Below are 17,524 nucleotides of genomic sequence, written 5' to 3'. Positions count from 1 at the left end.
AAGGCGTGTTTGGCATTGGTAGGCGAAAGGTCAGGTGAGTATGGCGGATGAGGCAGTTTCGTAGTGCAATTCGTTCAACTTCTGCAGGGTCAGTTGTGTGACGTGCGGCCGAGCGTTATCGTGGAGAAGAATTGGTCCTTGTCTATTGACCAATGCTGGATGTTGTTGTCGAAGTTTCATATGCATTTCATCCACTTGCTGACAGTACTTCTCCCCTGTAATGGTTTCGACTGGATGCAAAAAGCTGTAATGGATAAGACCGCCCGCAGACCACCAAACAGTCATAATGACCTTCTTTTGCTGCAGGTTTGGCTTCAGGAAGTGCCGTGGGCCTTCGTCGGCGTCCAACCACTGAGCTGAGCATCGCCAGTTGTCGTACTATGTTTAAATATTTTTTGATAGATTTGTTCGAAATTTTACCGGCATCCTCTCTGTTGCCGGAAATGAACTGCATCGAGGCAGTTGTTTTGAAAAATTAGGATATACAGGCAACTAGTTTACATGCGAATCTAGTTGTGTGTATATTTGAAATCTAAAGGCTCCCTACTGACGAAAACTAGCCTCAGTAAATATTTTTTTACTGGAATGAGTTAGAAACTATGGTCTAGGAACTAAATTAGATGGTAAACGTTTTTAATTTTCAATCCTTTCGAGAATTTATCCATAATTAGTGGATTGAGTTTTCTACTGCTCTTTCTAGCACAAGGCTTTCCTACTTGGAAGCCTCTTAATGTGTTCTAATGTACACGATATTTTTATGTGAATGATATATAGTCTATTGACTTTTTTTGTGCTAGGCCACTGGTAATAATTTCTATAATTCTTATTACCCTAATATATATATATATATATATATATATATATATATATAAAGCATATACATACACACACATTCACATGCATATCCCGGCATGTGGGAGGGGGTGGATTTTGTTATATACTGAAAATCATGATGAGTTTATATGCAGAATGAAAGGAATATATAGAACAGATTTTTGAGTTTTGAGGGTTTCAGGCAGGCATAAGGTTGTTTGAAAAGTTAAAGTAAATGTCAGCTTTCTGTAACCTTAATATAACTGCACGAATAGCTACAGAAAAAAAACTCCAAAAAGATTTATTCAAACTTTTGCGGATATTCTAGAAAAGTTCAGTTTTATTACACAAGAGAAAGGAGGTGACGACACTAGTGCTCTGGGAAAAATTTGCCAAAAAGAACATGTCATTTCGGTATAACATTTTTTTTTGGCATAATACATCTGAGTACGGAGTGACATTAGTTGTTGGTAGTAACATAGGTATTTACCTGGTGGCTGTGAAAGGAAAAACCATGCTAGTCAATCACAGAGGACAAATTAGACTGTACGAAAGAGTTTGAAATATTATCAGAATTTTAAAAGTGAAATCCATAATATTTGTGTTACTGCAGCTACGATTCAAGGTTGCTTAATTTTCACGTTGATTCTTCAGTTAAATGTTATTTTGCCTGCAGTAATTTATCATTTAAGACATTGTGACTATGCGATGTTGCTTGTAGACATTCGAAAGTATTGTACGTCTTTGTTCTGAAATTAAAGTTATATCTTTCTTACTTCTAAATAAAAAAAGGAAAATATTTCCAAAGTACCAAGCAGTAATATCAAACTTGAAATGGTATCACACGATGATATCTGTTAACCATGGGTATCAATGCAGTTGATAAAGAAGTGTTTAAAACAAAAGGAGTTGTGTAACGCTATAGAATCCGTAATGCTATCAATCATACGGGAGTCTGCTGGGACGAGATAAAAATGTCAGCGAAACAAAGCTGCTAGAGAAAATAATACCCAGATATAATACCGTTTCTAAACTGCGTACAGGATAGCTTCTCAAGCTGTCACAACAGAACTTGCTTCGCTTAAGAGCCAACTTCACTTGTAAATCCCCACTGAATAGCTGATTGAACTAACAATGTCTCTTTCAAGGCCTCTGACCAGTGGGGCTGATTGACATGCAAGAGGAAATTAAAGATGTCGATAATGATAATGAAGAGGAAATAACTCTTAAAAGTGTTGGCACAATGGAAAATTTAATAACCAGATTTCATTACAAAATGTGTTTCAAAAATATTAAATGAAATAACTCCGAAAGAATTTTATTGGTTCACAGAGTTATTAATAATGATGCGGCTTACTATAACCTCCATTATAGGGATAAGAGGCGCAGTGTTAAGCAAACGCTTGGCCATTTGCAAGAGAATTGCAGAATTGATCATTAATCTATATCATAGATTAATTATCTATAATAATTATGATTAATGAAAATTATCTACATTTGGTGTGTCTTTATGGTAATAAATATGTTTATTAATTAAAATTTATTGTCGGTATTTTCATCTCTATTTTATGATTGGATTTGGTTTCGATAAAACTTCAGAGGAATAAAATTGCTGCCAATATTTAGTCACTTTTTGTCTCCTGTTAAATCTTCTAGCGAACAAAAGAAGAAATTCCTGACTTATGTATTCAATGTGGTAAAATTGGGAAATTCGCTATACTTCAGATGTGTGTATATATATATATATATATATATATATATATATATATATATATATATATATATATATATGTATGTTGTGTGTGTGTGTGTGTATGTGTGTGTGTGTAGAGAGAGAGAGACAGACAGACAGACAGACATGCAGTATGTTTGTATGTATGTATATACATAATCACATATTTATACATGTATATACGCACATACCTACCCCCCATACACACAAATACATATACATACACATATTTACATGCGTATATATACTTGGCTACGAATCGCCTCCCCACCAAGCTTATTCTCCAAACCTTTCTCCTACCGACTACCACTTTTTCAAGCAGCTTGATGATTTTCTGCGAGACAAGGAGTTCAAAAATCAAACCGATGCTGAAAGTACATTGAAAGAGTTCATCAGCTCAAAAACTCCAGATTTTTATGCTATCAGAATAAACAAAATTGTAACTTGTTGGCAAAAACGTGTTGAATTTAATGGTACTTATTTAGATGAATAAAATTTCCGCATTATTTTAATATATTGTGATGAATTTCATGTTTCAAAACGTTGCTTACTTTTTTCTTAGCCTGATATACATATACACACTATATATACACTATAAATAAATAAATATATATATATATTATATATATATATATATATATATATATATATATAGGTATTAGCCAGTGTTTTCAAAGCGATGAATAGTTTTTGCTGAAATCATGGTTCGCTTTGTTGTCTTACTTTATTATCATCTTATAATCATCTCATAATAATGACTTTTTTGACTTTTATTACTACCTCAGTTCATCTAAATGCATATATTTGTCGTCACCTGTCATAAAAAGCCTTTTTTTTATTTGCAATGTGCATTTTCGTTGATGTTTCATATTTTACCCATACATTTCCACGTGTATTTTATTATTTTTTTTGTAACATATTTCTACTATATATATATATATATATATATATATATATATGATAGATAAATAAGAATGAATCACACAATTTTGTAAACTTGATAAAAACCTTGAGAGCTTCGACGTGCCTGAGCGTAAATTTGTTCCGAGGGTATAAATATACACAGTATTTCAGCTGAGACGGCTATAAAAATTAGTGCCACAACAAAGGCTAAGACGACCAGAAACGAAATTGCTTTTCATGGACATTTTTCTGTTTGTTTCTATTTCTTTTATACAAGATTACCTTCACGTAGAGGGAATGCCAAATGCGAAACGGGGAAGGGGCCCTTCTCATTCTAATGAACCCATTGCTAGAAACCTAACAAGAGCTACCACTCCGAGTCAGAGTAGATCTGTAGACGTATATGCACATATACATATATATATACATATGCATATAAAGGGATAAGAAGAGAAATCTAAATAAGCAAATATATAAATAAACACACAGATGACAAGGTAAATAGGTAGGTGAATATTTAAATATATGTAGAATGGAAGGTGGACAAACAGACAGCCAGCCACAGATATATATATATATATATATAATATATATAGATATATATATAATATATATATATATATATATATATAATATATATATGTATATATATATATATATATATATAGATAGATAGCTAGATAGATAGATAGAGAGATAGATAGATAGATAGATAGAAGATAGATAGATAGATAATAGATAGATAGATAACTTTCTTTATTGGCCACACAGGGCTGGACACAGAGGGGACAAATACAACTGTAAAGTTATATAGATAGATAGATAGATAGATATATAGATAGATAGATAGATAGATAGATAGATAGATAGAAGATAGATAGATAGATAGATATAGATAGATAGATAGTAGATAGATAGATAGATAGATAGATAGATAGATAGATAGATAGATAGATAGATAGATAGATAGATAGATAGATAGATATGTAGATATATAGATATGTAGATAGATAGATAGATCGATATGTAGATATATAGATATGTAGATAGATAGATAGATAGATAGATAGATAGATAGATAGATAGATAGATAGATAGATAGATAGATAGATAGATAGATAGATAGATAGATAGAGTGACTCAGCCTGAAGGGGCTTAATTGTTTACCCAGAAATAGTTCTCAACAATGAAATTACAATCAATTCATTTTACGAATTTACTATGCATTGACAAATAGTGAAAAAAGAATTTCGTCAATTAATAGTGAAGTCATATAATAGATGAGATTGTTGTCGTTCAATTATCCTAACTTATTTTTAAATGATAGCGGATTTTTAAATAAAACATTCTAAGTCCGTTCATAACCGATGAACAAAAGCGAAAGATTCTTTGCGTGTAAGTCTTATATTAAGATTGCATATGACAAATGTTATATGCAAATTGGAATGCAAATATATTCTGACAGGCTAAGAATATTTCGACCACGAATAGCCAATTTGATACATTAAACATCATGACCAAACTTATTTCCAGATACATTTCTATACCACATTAGTTTTAAATGAAATATAATTACTATCTGTTAGACAGAGGATATATATATATATATATATATATATATCACGTGATCACGTGACCGACCAGACCATCAGATGTTGCTACACATCGCTGGTCACAATGCGTTCGCATTGTTTTAGCCTTCGTATGACGCCACCCCGCTGGCCAAGCGAGCAGGCCAACAGACGAAAGAGTGAGAGAAAGAGTGGTGAAAGAGAACAGCAGGGATCACCACCCCCTGCCGGAGCGTCATGGAGCTATTAGGTGCTTTCGCTCAATAAATATACACAACGACCGGTCTGGAAATCGAAACCGCGAGTCCGCTGCCCTAACCACTGGGCCATTGCGCCTCCACATACATATATTATATATATATAATATATATATATATATATATATATATATATATATATATATATTATATATATACGAATACCACACTTATATACGCATAAAACACATAAAATCGAAAATATTCTTTTAATTGTTTGCACCATTGTATTTCGGCAATGTCGGAGCAACGACTTCATGTGTTTTGGTCAGAGTCAAAATATTAGTCATCACTACTTATTTCAAGACGAGAACATATTTTGTCATCTAATTTTGGCATACCAATACGTACGCGTGTGTATGTTAGTCTGTGTATTCATATAACTTCGATTAAAATTCGCAAGTCTCAATCAACGACATTCACTCAAAAGCCATCGGGCCGCTCGAGCGTATCGCCGAAGAGAGTTAACCAAGACTGACCCAGGTTATCTGAAATTGAAGCCACATATTCTGTTCTACTCTAGGCACAAGGCCCGAAATTTTGGGGGAAGGGGCCAGTTGATAAGATCGATGCCCATTACGGAACGGCTACTTAATTTATCTACTCCGAAAGGAAGAAAGGCAAAGCCGACCGCGACGGAATTTGAACTCTTCTTCTTCTTATTATTATTATTATATATATATATATATATATATATATATATATATATTATATATATATATATATATATATATTATATGTTATAGATGTACATATATATTTGTGAGAGCATATATGTGAGTATACTGTTGCATGGCTGCATGCATGGACGGATAGGTACAGTCCACACTCATTATGCTATCGATTTTCAAGATGCGAACGAATGCGAAGTCAACTGCACACACATAGTTTCCCCACGAGTTTTATACACGCGTAACGTATCCCCGCAAATCCGATTAACTTTCAGATATCTCTTTATTTCCCTCGCTACGAAAACACACAGGTTTAGGAATAAATAAATACATAATTATTTACTTACAGGAAGTCTAACATAGAGCGTAAGTGTAGCTACACTATTGCTACAGGTCTTTGAACCGCTTTTCAATAGCTGTCTGAACCAGGGTAACGCATGGGACTTCATGTTGTATATTACAGCAGAACTGACTTACATACTTGAAGGAAAATCTGATTTGGTATTTCTTCATAACTTTCACGAGAGCAAGCATGAAATATAGCTGAAGTAAAGCATGGCTGAACTTGTAAGATTTGAGCCAACGATGCAATTAAATTTTAAAAGATACATTAGCATGAAATGAACTAATACGCGATTACGTATGTAACCTTCAATAAATTAATGTTGCTTTGTTGTTTATTGATTTACGTTTGCTTTTCAAGAAATCATATCCGCTCTATGGAATTCGATTTTCCTGCATAATCTATACGATATATATTTTGCTTCAATGACTTTTCTTTCCGCGTTAAATTATTAATAAGAAACTGTCAATATACATACATACACACATACATACATACATACATACATACATACATACATACATACATACATACATACATACATATATATATATTATATATATATATATATATATATATATATATACATACACACACACGTATATATAAGCGCGTATGAGACTTGCTGACTAAGCAGCGAATAACCTACATACGGTGTGAGACTTTTCCATCGTATATGCGAAAATATTTTGCTGCGAAGAAACTCAAACATGTTCAAGAAACTAGGCAGGAGTACTGTCTTTTACAATAACTATTAGCAATCGGGAATTGTGCGCTGATGCTAACATGTTTTTGCAATGACTTTAGATATATATACTTCTTTACTACCCACAAGGGGCTAAACATAGAGGAGACAAACAAGGAGAGGCTTTAGATATATAACTTACACATTAACATACACGCATGAACATACATAAAGACCCTCTTCGGTCATGAATGACCCAAGGATTGTGAGTAGAAAGTTCCCCTGCGAGGCACAAATCCAGGCAAATTTGTTTATAGAAGTCTAGCAGTCATCCATGCATACAAGTCTCCCCTCTCCACACCACCGATGTTATCCAAGGGAGAGGCAAAGGCCGATACAGTTTATCACAAGAACACAACACACATTCTGGTCCGGGAATCGAACACACGACCTCGTGATTTTTGACCCCAAGTTCTAACCACTATGCCGTACGGCTACTACTGCGTGAGTTAGAGCTCCGCGTAAAGCATCATTATCCAGTCAGCTTCTAGTACAATATTTAGACTACCACTGTGTCTTGCTGTGTTACTAGTTATGACATACAGAACCCCTCTAGTGGGCAATGAAGATAAACATCAGTATACATACTTAGTCCCTACGCACATTGCGTTTATTTGGAACTGAGTATTGAATTTCCACGAGGATTTAATGCCTAATTGAATTAGACCTTCAAGGATAAGTCTTTATTGTATTATGTTCCAGAGATGTAAAACGAAAGATAGATAGCTGCACAGAAAAGAAAGTTATATCAAAGACACCATGGTCTCTGCTACATATACCCTGGAGACCGAATTCGTCAGCGCAATATTGTATGTATATGAGAAGTTAAGTGGTAGAAGAATTTAGCAGAGGACTTTTGATAACATGTATACGGATATCATGATGACCAGATAAATGTGTCATTTTTTTTCTTCTCTGAATATATTTGTTTTGGTTGAAAACAATATTAACTCGGTACACAAAATAAAATTTGAAATCGTATGATATTTCATCCTGTAACCATGGAACCATTTTTATCACATTACGAAGCATTCGGATAAGATCTATGTGATTGTGTCATGCGTTAGAAATAAAATCCAAATGATCTCCTTCAAAATACAATTCCGTTCGTTTACAAATAAAGGTAGAACTGATAATATAGTTATTGATATATGATGGATGGGATGGTCACATTTGGAGTATCTTCAACCACAGGTTCTTTCTATTTGATTTAACCTGGGACTATACATATCAGCAACAACCACAACATGTAGAAACCAATGTAATGATGTGTGTTATGATTATATGAAGTAGAAGTAATATTTGAATCAATACGTAGAAAAAGCGTTCACAAAAAATATGTATCGCGCTTTTCCATTAATATTTGCCCTAAAGCATATCCATTATGAAACGTTATTCTGTAGGCGGTAACAAAAAAAAAGAACGCCAAAAAAATCATGTCAATACTATCGTAACGCGCGTTCTTCAGAACCACAAGGAAAATTTTTCTTCCGCTAAAATTGGTGCATGTGAGAAGTAAATTAAATTTAGAGTTTCTACGTTTATCTTCCCAGCTACATGCGTTAACATCTAGAACTTTGATTTTTAGTTTATGTTATTGAACTATATTAAATTCCATAAAACATATCGATTTTCTTTTTAAAGAATGCCTTTTGCAGCGAGTTGTCAAAGGATAGCGCGTGAAAGTGAATTTCCGATAATAAATATACGTAAGGAATTGTTCTATGGTTAATATTAAGAAAATGGAAGAAAATGGACAAATGTTCTAATATTATGTTCTTTAGTATACTCACCGACATAAATATTGCACACTGTAATATAAATACTTGTATATTTGTGCACCTCTATAGAGGCGTAGACAAGAAACCTGACCTTTTATAGCGAAGCCTCAGCGGCTCAGTGTTTAGTGTACACAAACGGTCATTGGTCTACGCTAATCATTGAGTCGCTGAGGGTGGGGGTATAATTATTCGTAGACGGCGGCGATCTGCCAGAAACGTTAGCACGCCGGTCGAAATGCGTAGCCGTATTTAGTCTGTCGTTACGTTCCGAGTTCAAATTCCGCCGAGGTCGACTTTGCCTTTAATCCTTTCAGGGTCGATAAATTAAGTACCAGTTACGCACTGGGGTCGATCTAATCGACTTTTCCCTTTGTCCTTGTTTGTCCCCTCTGTGTTTAGCCCCTAGTGGGTAGTAAAGAAATATATAATTATTAGTAGATGCAGAATTAAATGGGTCGTTCAGAAGTTCACTTCGCAAATACGCACTTGAGGTTCAACCCCAGAAGGCCACAAGTAAAATAGTGAATGAAAATAACGGTTCTGAATTAAGGCCAACAATTTTAAGGAAAGAGGGTTTAGTCATTACCAACGATCACCGTTCATGGCTGATATTTAATCTTTTTGATCCCAAAAAGATGAACGGAAAAGCTGGTCTCGGAACAATTTAAATACAGTGTGTAAGGAGCCGGAAAAAATACGGCTAAGCAATTTTGACTGGATTGCTAACGATGCTGCCAGCAGGTTTCTTAAAGTGTATTCATAAAATATGTTCATATTGAAACGGGTAGTAGTAGTAGTAGTAGTAGTAGTAGTAGTAGTAGTAGTAGTAGTAGTAGTAGCAGCAGCAGCAGCAGCAGCAGCAGTAGCAGTAGTAGTAGTAGTAGTAGTAGTAGTAGTAGGTGGTGATGATGGCGCTTATAGTTGCATTCCTGCTACTGCAAGCATCAGAGGCGTTGCCGGTGCACCAAAGGTTGTAGAAGAATGTGATATTAACAACGCCGTTAGAAGTAGCTAAACAATAAAATACAGAAGTCGCTGAATGATAGTATGATAAACTTGAGGGAATTTTGAAGCGGTATTTTTGATGTATCTGCCTGTGCTATATTTGAAAGCAATACACGATACGCAAAAATTATTTCTTAATATCGCAAGTTTATATCTTTGTGGAAAATCACGTCTACGTTCGTTTTAAAGGGGATTTTTTATGTGTGTTGCATCAAGTTAACTTCAGGATTTTGTATCACTTGGACGGTGAAGATCAACATGAATCTCAAATATGACTTGTGTTTACTGTTTTGTAACTAATAATGACGTTAGATATTACTTTTAAATATCACTTGTACAGATTTTAGTATAATCTTTAAACACGGAGCCTCTCCCTTGTTGCTTTAGGAGGTTCCAGCCCTCGCAAAGGAATCCCATAGCTCTTTGAAGGTTGATAAACAAATTTCTAATGTTGTAGATGAATATGTTGAAAACATAGTAAATGAAAAAACATGTGTAAATATGATTCAAAAAGAACTTACTACCAACGTACGTTTCTCGTTTGAAAAACATGAGATTTTTCCCCAGTATATGCTGTTTGTCTTAATAGTAATGCAATTCTTATCTAAAAATAATTAAATCTAGAGGCTAAACAAAAATTTTCTCAGCATGAAAACTATCTATCTCAGGGCAGCTATTTTTGAACATACAAGATTTTCTAAATATATATCATTTAGAGATACATATTTATAACATTTCTAGATATATATCTTTATTCTATAAATATTAGATATTTTGAAGTATAGTTAGTAATATGAATGCTTTATCTTATGATATCATACATCTGGTATCATATTTGATGTATCAAAGGATATAATATATAGGATATCATATATCTTTGGTGATAGAGTGCAGTAAATCACTTTGAAATGAAATGAAAAATACACATCATAATACTTGTTGATCTATTATTTTTACTGAAGGCTCAGATCCGGTAGCGTTAAAAATGAAATTCCTTCGATAACGAGAAAAGGAAATGAATATCAGAAGAGATGGTTGTATCACAAAAAAACTAGGTTTAACATTTATCTCTATAAGCCTAAGTTTGTAAACGGCATTGATATTGCTTTGGTATTCCTTTTTTTCTTTCCAAAAACATTTGCATTAAACATCTCGTGGTATATTCAACCAAGTCATGAATACTTTTTTCATCAAATGATGTTTTATCAATCGCATTATTCATCATATATTGTTGATATTCTTCAGTTTTTATCTTTTACTAGTTACGGTCATTAATCGAAAAAAATCGACCCCAGTAATTATTTTAATGTGTTATACTTATTCTGTCGAACACATTAACCGAACCGCCAAGTTACAGGGACAGCAAGAGTGTAACGCCTGTTTTCAAGCAGTTCTGAGACAAATGCAATGACACACACACAAACACATACGTATATATATATATATATATTTTATTTTATAGAAGGAGCTTCTACAGGACTAGAACTGTTTCATTCAAAAGAAATCATCAGGAAGCTAGGTGACAAGAGTAGTTTTGGCATTTATACATTTAGGGAGGTTTAAAGGGGTGGTGGTGGGGGACTTTTTGGGGGTAGGCATGGCGCAAACTATCATTCTTAGGGGAGTGGTCAAACGCTATGTATTGAGTACCTTATTTACTGTGGTTAACCCCGACTCAACCCGGGACCTACACATATATATATATATATATATATATATATTATATATATATACGACGGGCATCCACACGAATTCCGTTCACAAAATTCGTACAGAGTTCAATGGTTTTTGTGAGTCTATAATAGTAATAGAGATCAGTTGCTGAAGTTACCGACCATCGGATTCAATCATAAACAACTTGGCTGCAAACTGGATTACTTAACCACGCACCCATATTTGTGGAGCGGACAGGTGTATTGGATATTGTTAATATAATTGTATTTCTGAAAGTATGTCATGTAGGAAAATTTAGTTATGCATTAATTGAGAAAATAATTTGGTATATGATAAATTCGTAAATCATATTTGCGAACCGAGAGAAGATTAAAATCTATTGGTGTAAAGGAGGCAATAGAAATTAAAGCTAAAAGACATTGAATGGCTCTAAACGTGCTAGGAAGTTTAAAAGCTTTGTAATGTGAAAGCACCAAAAATATTTTGATATGCATTTTCAATGTATTTCTTCTCAATCTAACTTCTAGTACGGAATCTTAATCCCGAAAGTTAACTAAATAACATCTCCCTTACACTATAGGGCCACCAGGGCACACCACGTTTTTGAAACAGAGCATTGGCATGATATCTGCTTCATCTTAATAACAAATATTAAGGTGCTGAACTTAGAAAGTAATCTATGTTGCTTCAGCTGTTACTTATAATATGGTGGCATACTGAATATACTTGTTTTTTTTATTATTTTGAAGTAGTTTAAATTCTTCTCCCTACATGATCAGTGAAAAATGTAATGCAAGTTTCATCTGTTATTTAGTAATTCTTATATATGTAAAAACGCTTGCTACCCTCGGCTATTACGCAGATAGGAAAAATTGATTTTTCAGTTTCCTTTAGTATTCTGCTTTTATATTATTTTTTTTGTTTTTGTTCTTGTTGTTTTGTTTTATTTTAGTGTTAAATCCATAATTGAGGAAGGGTGCAATGCTATAGTCACAAGGCTAAATATATATAGACACACTGATATCCAGTGAAAATGGCCGGCAGCTATCTGTACTAATTAACATCTACATATACATACACACACATATATTCGTGTGTGTATATATATTATATTGTGTTGTATATGTTAGAGTACATGTGTTGTGAGAATGTGTGTATGTGTGTACCTATTTATGTGTGTTTTATATTTCATTTTTGTTGACAAACACATACTGAAGACTGCATGGCGCTACCTACACACCTACACACTGCCCCTCCCCTTAGCTCGTAAAATGTAGTACATTCCGCTTGAAATGGCTAGTTAATTGTTAGTAAGATCAATATCGCCCAAACTATTTATCTCTTTTACTACATATCAATCACTATAGGTTATCGATCCAATGAAAATATAATCTCCTCTATTGTGATATCATAATTCATAACACGACAGAGAACACATCATATATCGTTCTACTGTGTTTGTCCTTGATTAATATTGGCACTCATATTTATCCAAAATATAATATAATTAATGGTTTTTAAATAACAGTAAAAATAGAATTAAATCTGTTGAATCATAAACAAATCCTAGTCAATTAGTTATAAATATAGACATATTTGCAAACGCTATAGTAGTTTTATTTGCACTGATTGGATATTTAATTCAACCAATTTTTCACTAATTGAAACTCAAAATAACTTATGAGACCTTATACAGCGAGATAAATTTGTGACTTTTGCACATATCAGCTCAAGTAATACTTGAAAATTGTATTAAACGTGCTCGAAAATATATTTCGCCTCACCGAGATGAGTATCATTGTATCTTACTGAATATATAACAATACAAGTGGCAATAGATTGCTGCAGGGAAATGTTTGACGAACTGATATTCACTATGTGTATATAATCCTGAGATTTGGTCAATGAGTGTGTGTGTGTGTGTGTGACCACGTGTGTATCGTTGGCGATTTTCTTTCTCCGTCTCCCCTTCTTTGGACTTTTCTATATTTCTGATGAAGAGCTGCACTCAAAGCGTGATATCCTCTTTCTTTTCTTTCCTTTTCTGAGCGTCCAATAACAATGTACTTTTATCCCCCGCCCTCGCGTTGTTGTTTTTCTTGCTTGTTCATGTTTGTATTAACTATATATATATATATATATATATATATATATATATATATATATATGTATATATATATATTATTTCTGTGGGGCGGGTGAGAGAGTGCCTGTGTCTCTGTATATATATATATACGTATGTATGTGTGTATCGATGCGTGTATTCTGAGAACATTAGAAAAAGAAGGAAAATGCACATTATATATTTAATACATTTTAAAGGATAGAATATTATGATAGTGTACTGATTTTGCATTTCACTAATCATGACATTGAAATTTCGTGTTATGTTAAGGAGGTTTTAGTCCATGTAGCTTGTTGGAAAGTCTGTACATGAACCAGCATGTAGAAAAATCTAATGGGAGGTAATTGGTGGTTGTTATTATTCGAGACCGGTAATTGTACCATTTTGGGGCGGCATATGCTTTCTTTTATGGTACGCTTTTCATTAGAAGATAGGGTTCCCGAAAATATCAGGCACTATAAAGCATCCCGAAATCGAAATGATGCGAAGCAAATTTCTTAGTTCCATAGAAAAATCTGTACTGCTACATATATTATATATGAAATATTAGGAATAGAAATAGAACATGTATTTATATTGATAATTAAGTTTACGCATATATTACAGGTGTGGGTTTCTATGTATAGGAAATCACGAACGGAGTTGCTGGTGTGGCAGGTTTTACATTTTTTCCAGGTGTTTCAATAACGCATGGTTGACAAATCATGCAGCAGACTTGAATACCTGGAAGAATATAATGATGCTGCCATTTCACTAATATAATATGTATTCCATAATTCCTTGTACACGACCAACAGGTACTAAACCTTGTGCGGAAAAAATGAATATATATACATGTGTGTATGTGCGCAGAAACAGTTTATCTTTTAAGTTTTATATTCTAATATTTCTTTCACTAGACATGAGCCATACAGGAGCACGGCCTTTAGTCGCACAAATCATCGACCCCAGGAGTTAGTTTTTGAAACCCTAGTACTTATATTATCGGTCTCTTTTGCCGAATCGCTAAGTTAGTGGACGTAAACACACCAACGTCGGTTATCAAGCGATGTTGGGGGGGACAAACACAGACACACAAACATAAACACACACATACATGCATATATATATATATATATATATATACACACGAAGGCCTTCTTTCAGTTCCGCTACCAAATCCACTTACAAGGCTTTGGTCGGCCCGATACTATAGTAGAAAATACTTGCCCAAGGTGCTCCGCAGTGGAACCGAACCCGGAACCATGTGGTTGACAATGATAATAATAATAATGATAAGGCACATAATTGCAAGTTCAGTCCCTCTGTGTGGCACCTTGAGAAAGTATCTTCTGCTATAGTTTCAGGCCGACCATAGACTTGTGAATGGATTTGTTTGACGCAAACTGAAAGAAAACCATGTGTGTCTGCGTGCGTGCGTGCGCGCGCGCGCGTGTGTGTGTGTGTGTGTGTAGTGTGTGTGTGTGAAATGTCATAAAGTAAAGCAGGCTAACATTTTCGTATACTTGATCGTCTCTTCATTAGTTTATGAAACAGAACTAACAGCCGGAAACATGTCAAATAGCACACCTGCATTAGTTATAAACCTATCAACACTGTCTGCAATTTTGCAGTGGTAGCTAATGCACGGCAATCAATTGCATAATATTACATTATGATAGTTGAAATAGCGCCGTGTATTCGGACACACTTTACCAGACTAAGGTTCTGTATTAAAAACATACCAGACGTCTACAACTGTCTTATGTATCTTAGTAAATTCATTTAGTTTAAGAATATAGTGACGCCTAAAATCTTCCGATATACTCCAAAATATACATCTGTGAGTATGTATACATTTCCTTAATAAAGGAAAGAACATTGAAAGCTTTACTAATCTGAAATTGAAATGTTGCAGACGTAAAATATACGTCCATCTCAGTCAGGAAGTTTTTTTTCTCTGGTCTGATGTAATGGGATTTTTAGTTCGTTTTCTAGAAGTATTTTCTCTTACGAGAATCGTTTTTATCGTTTTGTCAAAACTATTTACTCTATCAAGCTGTATCAACTTAACGTTTTCCTTACAATAAAGAATGATATCAAAATATAGTAGCGTAGCATAACATTCTCATATCATGTATGTACATAGAAGTTCTAATCTGAAAGGAATATAAACGTCAGAAAATAAATACCACTAATATCGATTCAGGTATATCAAGTGGACGACTTATTAACACTGTATACACACATTTAGACCTTCGCCTCCGCACACGTGCCACACACACACACACACACACACATATATATATATATATATATAATATATATATATATTTAATCCCATATTAATGAATGGAACTCAGGGTTACAAATTTTGTTCTTTGAATCTTACTTGTTTTCTATTGAGTACTTTCTTATATATATCATCAATGTCCCATTGTGTCCCTCACATATGACTTCGTATGTGTATTCAGCTTTTGCCGAATGACTTGCACAGATAATTCATTTATAGCGGTCAACTGCTCTTACCGCAGGATTTTTCACTCTCTCCATCAACGCTATGTTGTCTGAAGAAGTGCGCTGTGTAACACACGTCAGGTGTCGAAGTGATCAGAGCAACGTGAGATGAAGGGTTTTGCTCAAGATCAAAGTGCCCCACTCGGTCTAAGAACTGAAACCACCATCTTGTGAATGCATCAAGCTAACCCCTAGGTCTTGCGTTCTCAAGCATATATATATATAGGTATCTTATATAAAAATTTAGATTCAGATGAATATGGTACTTAAGTTGAGGCACCAGAATTTAGTACATGCAACCTCATTTAATTGAACAATGCAATCATTTCGTTACACCAGTTTAAAATGTAAAGCAATTTTCAGCTACACAAAGACATAGAATTTGATTAAATTAGAACTGGACACATTAGTATAATTTTACTTAATATTCCCAATGTTGATAGGTTTTATTGGTATCTTATGCATACATATATATATATATATATATATATATATATATATATATATATATATATATATATAAGTATATGTGCATATATGTACGTTTGTCTCCTTCACTTTTATGAAGATCATACATTTTTTCGAAACGAGTCGATGTATATTTTCTCTGCAAATATATTGTCCATCACAATTCGATTCGATCTTCCACCCACCAAGCTAAATGTTGCCCAATGAATTGGAGGAGCTCTGCCAGAAAATATCCTTACGTAACGTCACGAACTATTACACAATGTTTAAAAATCTTATCACGCTATTGAAACGCGTGTAGCTTTCATTTTAGCTGCCCGTTCTTGATCCTTTACAATAAGACTTTCTACGTAATGTGTTGCAATTATCTCATTGGTACATGAGTACATGTACAAGATAGCGAGGGCCATTATACAACTGTTTATCTTCTCAGTGACAGCTATATTATTTACCAGTTGATTTATTAGGATATTTATGCATTCTTTCGCTCGTAGTTACTCATTCGCTTGAAATGCGTAAAAGTGCCACAAAATTAATTGCCAAGATTGTTTAAATCCTCACTACTTTATATACATATACGTATGCGTGTATACAATGTGTTTATGTCCGTGTGTGCGCGTGTGTATGTGTGTGAGTTTGTGTGTATGTCTATGATACGAAACTAATATAATAGAAGACAACAAGAAAATATTCAGTTTAAAGGAGTGCGCTTCAAAAGAAGTTTCTCGTAAATTCTGTTTCCCTCTGGTTACCTTCCGCCCGATTGCCCCATTGACACCCGTGTTTGATATAATGTGTACGAGGCATTATTATCGCATGCTGCCTAGATACAGACAACAATAAAACCACAAAATACATTGAGAATCATTACAAATGTAAGACACATTATGATCTGTCTATCTATCTATCTATTTACTTATCACGCTATCTATATGTACAG

This window comes from Octopus sinensis, linkage group LG9 (genome assembly GCF_006345805.1).
Source record: "Octopus sinensis linkage group LG9, ASM634580v1, whole genome shotgun sequence".
Classification (NCBI taxonomy): domain Eukaryota; kingdom Metazoa; phylum Mollusca; class Cephalopoda; order Octopoda; family Octopodidae; genus Octopus; species Octopus sinensis.
This window is presented reverse-complemented; position numbering follows the sequence as displayed.